The sequence below is a fragment of the Hyposmocoma kahamanoa genome, unplaced genomic scaffold (genome assembly GCF_003589595.1).
Source record: "Hyposmocoma kahamanoa isolate Upper Pololo Valley unplaced genomic scaffold, ASM358959v1 78, whole genome shotgun sequence".
Lineage (NCBI taxonomy): Eukaryota > Metazoa > Arthropoda > Insecta > Lepidoptera > Cosmopterigidae > Hyposmocoma > Hyposmocoma kahamanoa.
This window is the reverse complement of record NW_020653945.1, coordinates 3,406,539-3,413,097: the sequence shown is the minus strand read 5'-3', so window position 1 is coordinate 3,413,097 and position 6,559 is coordinate 3,406,539. Positions and strand designations below refer to the sequence as shown.

The following is a 6,559-nucleotide window of genomic DNA, read 5'->3' as shown; positions in this document are numbered from 1 at the left end:
ATACCAACTAAGCCACGGAACGAACCAGCAGACCTCACGAATTTTTCGTCTAAAAAGTTGTTGAAAAACCAAATACAAAGACACAACAGCAAGCATATAGAAAAATTCGTGAGGTCTGCTGGTTCGTTCCGTGGCTTAGTTGGTATAGCGTCTGGCATTAATGATATAACAAACTAGTGGAGTAATTTTACAAAAAATGATTGAATATCAATTCAATAAAAATTAAAAAGTTTTAAGTAGGTACTTGATTATTCAAGCTACAAAGAAATAATGAAAACAGAACTAGTTGAGAAAAGATAGCCTGAAAAAGTCCATGGAAAAACTACTATAAATTTACAATGCTTGACGATAAATATTTTTTTTAAGAGTTCAATAGTCAATGAATACACTGATGACATTTTGAATCGCTTTTAAAGTTGTATTTCATAAAATATTCACATAAACGAAAAACTTTACTCAACATACTTATATGTATACTTACATAAATGCATAAGTATTTATGCTTGGCTATATTAAATTCAGTAATGAATAAGAAAACAAACCTGCACATTAATATTTCTTAAACTGTCAATGTTTTCAGTCGCCATACCAAACAATTTTATTAGTGTTTTGAAAATGTCTTCCACATTAATTAGTTTTCTTCGTGGCCTACGTCTTTGAATTTCCAACTGTTTGGATTTTACATTCTGTTTTTTTACTTTATTATCAAACCCTTCTGTTTCACTTGAATAAATAAATCCAGGTGACTGATCTTCATTTTCCTGCGGTTCTTCTATAATTTCTGATTTGATTTCAATGAAGTAATGATGTACATCTGCTGCATTTCCATCAACTATGGGATTAATTTCTATCGTATTGCCACCACTCAAATAACTACAATTATTCACATCACAAGTGCTTGATGTGCTCGGCGTGACTTTTGCTACGGTGAGCTCTTTATTTGGTATATCTACATTGCCCTTGCAAACTTTTTTTACACAAGGTTCGGGCATAGAATCACCTTTATTTATGAAATCGCCGGCTCGTTTTTTTGAAGCGCTTGAGCTCACTTCTTCATCCGGATTTGTATGCTAGAAAAAGGGGGGGACAAAACAATTATGTACGTAAAAGTATTAAAAAACGTAAAAGTATTAAAAGATTAAGTTTTAGTTGCTCCAGTGAAGATGATGGAGTGGCGGCAATCATACATACAACACACAAGCACATTATATCGGTCGGGCGCGGAATTTCACGTGTTTCCACGCCACCGCCACCGCGGTTTGGGTGGTGCTGTCGTCGCGGCGAATATATGCTTGTATTGTACCTACCACAGACATATATCTAGATAGACGCCACACGTGTAAGTACTTCGAGTGCCCAATGTAACTAAAATACACTTAGTTGCTGCTGCTACACTTCTATTATCGTAGATAAACACCAGTCGAAAATGCGAAAAATGCATAATTGTGCCATAAACTGCAAAAGCACCATAACTGTGGGTAAACGAGTAAACAGGGACGTTTCCTTCCACAGGCAAGTGATTTTGTAATCAGTAGATGTATAATTTATTTTAAAAACAATTATTTTGATTTTGTATGAATTTCGAGAAAACAAATATGTGTGTGTCTCATGATTTGTAATACATTGCGGCTTTTACTTGGTGCGATATATTTGTGATCTTTTGTTAATACGCCATGAATATCGAATGAACGCACTTTTGTATAATGCGTTCAGTTTCGTGGTACGGCCGCTTGTACATTCTTTTGGCCACATTTAATAGTTTAGTGATGTATACGTTAGCGCTACATGAAATGTATATCACCATCCCGCGTTTTTGTCATTGCGAACCTATACTGAATTGTAATAAGAGTTTATGGTAAGGCCCCTGTTCTCGATTCTGATCGATTTTGAAAACAAAGAGACGAAAATTATTATGACCTTAGCAATATTATAAAAATATTCTATAACTTTTTTGTTATAAGTACAACGTTTAGTAACGTTACCGTTTTTTTTTTCAGTTTTGTAGTATCTATTATCAGTGGTAATGGTAATTTCGATAATTTTTGCAGCAAGTTGCCTCGAATGTCCGAATATAGTGAGCAAATAATTACATACATCGCCGGATATGTAGTACGAGTAATACAAAAAATTATAATATAATAACAGTGCGCTGTCTTTACAAAAACCTGGAGTTGGTCATACGTGTGAGTTCGTTGTTTTCAAGAACGAAGGTGGTCTAGTTTATTCCACCCATAGATTGGCAATGCAAGTGAAAGGATGTCAGTATACACATATGTTAGAACGAGATGGGTAGATGACACCATTTCATTACATTCTATGACCCTGTATGAACCTAGTGTCAGTTGACAGTGAAACAAATATCGTTTATTTTTGAAAAATATTAGGTTTTAACGTGTGAAATAGTGATAATTATACATTTATTAGTTATGGTTAAGCGTGCACTACCCGGATGTAACACATCTAAAAACGAAAACTCACAGAATGGTACATTTTACATGTAAGTACTATTCCAATTTTTAGCTGTCTAAAAGCACTATCACAAATGTTTTGTACCTAAATATATGCGTAAATTTCCATTCAATTGTATTAACAACCCAAATCTATACGAATTCAAGTAAAAAAGACATCAAATACGTGAATTTCTGCAATTCATAACCTCACTTTTATAGAGAGTGATGTAATCAATAATAGGTTATCGATATGTCATTAACTGAAAAAATAAAGGCTAAGGTGTGGCTCGCATACAGCCAAAATCATCGACATTTATCAGCGTTATAACAATTATATTTTTTTTGAAGGTTACATTGATGCCTGAAGACATGGAGTCAGCGGTGAAACAATTAGCAAAGAAAATCAAATACGAGTCTCGTGTGACTGCTCTTTACGACGGAGTTAAAGACACTACACTTATACAGTGTTTTTTTAGTGGGACAGTATGGGGAAATTCGAAACCGCAGAAGATACGAAGAAACTGTCTTAGGAACCATTAATTCTTTTTTTTCAATAATTTTGGCTTAGTCAATTTTTTATCAAGCGTGAGTTGTCCATAAAAATTAATAAAATTGATTAAGTGAGGATCATTTCATTGTATGGGACGAAAAAAAAATCGGGACAGCAGAAGATGATCAAATTTCACAATATTTTTTCACACAAAATGAATAACGTTTTATTAAATTTGACCAACTTCTGATGTGCCGATTCTCTTCTTCCAGAGCAGTGAAATCATTCTTAAACGGTACTGCGTCTTTCAGCACTAAGAAAATTAGTCAATTTTTTTCATGTTGTATGAAAAAAAAACATTTAGTGAAACTTGACCAACTTCCGATCTCGTCACGAAGTCCCGATTTTTCTATACCATACAATAAAATGATCTTTACATGACACGGAGTCGATCTCTATAAAAAAATAATCAATTTTATTCATTTTTATGGGCAACTTACGTTTGATCAAAACATTTATTATGCCAAAATTGTATTCACAAAATAAAACTTAATAGTTCCTAAGACGTTTTCCTGTATCTCAGATAGTTTCGGAAGTTTCCGTACTGTCCCAGTTAAAAAAAAATACTATAATTATACAATACATGAAGGACTTAGGGGGCCTCATTTATTCTTCTCTAGAAGTTTACCGGATAGGTATTCAGTCTGAACGGCTTTTCCGAAGAAATATAAAATTTAAGGGTCGTATTCCAGAACTCTACTCAATGCTCGAGTCAGGACTTGAGTATGATTTCAAGCACTGGAAATGCGACCCTAATGGCAAGGACTTGAGTATGATTTCTAGTGCTTTAAGTCATACTCAATTCCTGACATGAGCATTGAGTAGAGTTCTGGAATACGACCTTAAGAATGTAAATGAAAACATGTTTCGAAAATTAGTAAACAAATGTCTTGTTGTCATATAAAACCTTCTTTAACACACTTGATATTCATATGTACAATTGAACTGCATTATACAATCATAAATACTTATTAATTAAACGAATAGTTGAAACCTATCTCACTAAACTTCAAAATACTTCGATGGAAAGTTTGAGACGTTTTTTTAATAAGTTGGTGCTCTTTAAAAGAAAATAAAAATCCAATAACTTTGTTTGTACTTTTATTTTTTCCAAAATATATTATTTTATTCATTTTATACGTCTATTTACATATTTTCTATTAAGGTCGCATTCCAAGACGTTAATATTTAAACGTTACTAGTGATTTTCCATACAAAAGTAACGAATTTCATCCATTATTTTTTATTGAATGATTAATCAATTAGTTAATTAAAATCTATACGTTTCGCGGTAAGACTGTAACACTGATTCTTCACTTCAGTATTCGAACTTGGATTGCGCTTTGGCCATCTCCGTCGCTCAGGCGAGAATCATAATTATTTTGGTGGATACGACGAAGTGAAATCATGGTGGTAATCGATATCATCGAGTCTGTGCGTCGCGCAACACTATTTATCTTGCTCACATGCACATTACACGCACACAGATGTATTTTTGTTCTGGTCTCGTCTCAAATACTACTGGGCCGATCTATGGGTACCTATATACTAAATCTATGATCCCACCAAGATGCTACCCAAATATCAGTAGCAGAGTTAGAAATCCGAGAAATAATAAACACTCACAAAAAGTTCGCACGAGGCCGTCAGTAAGTACACCTCTTCTGATTAATAAGATTTTACCTACCATATTTTGTCAGCAGTAACAGTTTCAGTTATCTTATCCATTCATCAATTTGATCAATTACCAACAGAAAACCATCTAGTAAAATTAATTAAGGCAGTCGCAAGTTCATATATTGACGTGCGTTTTCATTATTTAAGTTAATCGATAAGATCTTCTATTACAAATAAGCTCATTTTATTGGCAAGACAATAATTTTAATATTTGAAGTCGATTAAAAATTAAAGTCTTCATTTTTTAAAGTTATCAACATTTCTTGAAAACAAGTTTTAATAAAGGACATTAATATCTTATTCTAGTATTCTTCTACTATATTAGTATTACGAATACTTGTAATCAACAAATACTTGAACAAAAATTATTCTGTTTAGAATCGATTAATTGAATGGAATACGCGTATTCCGCTCAATTAATCGATTTAGAGCGGAAGGACGTTCCCGTCACTAAATAGCTCTTGTGACGTCATAGTGTGTGGTTATCATACAAATTGCTGTACTTGCAGCGTCTATCTAGATATATATCTGTGGTACCTACCTACATAAGTTGTGTGACTGGTGTAACGATAATTAGGTATTAAAACGGCAAAAATATGTACTTACATTAATTACAGTCACAATTTTTTTAGTAGGAACAGCCGTGGAATTCACATATTTAAGTCCTTTTTTTGAAATGATAAAGTCATTCTGATTGAAGTGGTCTGAACATATTGTACTTGATTTTGAGGGCATCCAAATTTGTCTTCCAGTCGCTTCTATCCATTTTTCTTTTCGGAAAGGATTTCGTGGGAAACTGAAACGATTATAGTACGTTCTGTATTCATTGATTTGTACACATTACTACAATATAACATACATGTATAATGGACCACATTGTATATACCTACCAGTATTTGATTGACATACTTTTGTTTCTTACAATACAAATAATCAATTCGATACACAGAAAATGAGAAATTTATTGAAATAAGACTTACCGATGATATGAAACACCACCACGGCTTATATTTTTGTTGCGGCTGTCATTTTTACATTCCAAAACGGCACAATAAGGCATTTTGCCACGATTTTCGCGAATTTGCTCGTAAAAATTGACACGACCATAACACACAAGCGAAAATGGCGGACTGAGGTGAAGTTTGCAGAACTCCGCGTATTATTGGCGCTCTGTCTACGATTGGTGCATTCATCAGCCTATATTAAGCACTGTATTTGTTAAGTTTTTGTTCTTCGTGTGAATTAACATACGTAATAGTTCAGTGCTTACTTGGCAGAGGGAGCTGTTGTAAATATACAAGATGGAAACGATAGATGGCGCTTCAGTAATTAATTTCTATTAACGTAAAATTGCTTTGTGTAGCCTACTGTCAAGTAAACAGGCACGTACAAAACCGAATTTCATCATCTTCATCAACCAATTATTACTGTAGGCCTTACTGTTGGGTACGGAGCAGGTTTAGGCTATAGATAATCAAATAAAAAATTCTCATTTTGATTTATTCCGTCGCGCCACAGGGATTCAAACCGTAGATTTCTTTAGACAAATATTAGAGATTGTCATAGCAGTAGTCAAAAATTTGTTAGGAAGTAGCAAAAAAGCCAACGACACGCTGTGTTCCCAGGCGGTCACCCATCCAAGTACTGACAGCGCCCGACGTCGCTTAACTTCGGTGATCGGACGAGAACCGGTGTATCCAACGTGGTATGGTCGTTGGCGACAGTAATGCGAAAATTAATATTCAGTTTCAGAAACATATTTTATACAAAATGCTTATTATACGACCATGCGTTACCATCGATATTATTTATAAATTTGGATACTCTACCATAACAAAAATTGATAATGCACATTTCATAAGAATTTGAAATTCATAATAAT

At 33.8% G+C, this 6,559-nt stretch overlaps 1 non-coding gene across 1 annotated transcript; it reads right to left on the bottom strand.

Annotated features, from left to right (window-relative positions):
* Positions 1-6,277: 6,277 nt before the first annotated feature.
* Positions 6,278-6,396, bottom strand: LOC113233463. Its single transcript, XR_003310705.1, has one exon. It is a non-coding gene; the product is annotated as a 5S ribosomal RNA (ribosomal RNA).
* Between the last annotated feature and the right edge of the window lie 163 nt (positions 6,397-6,559).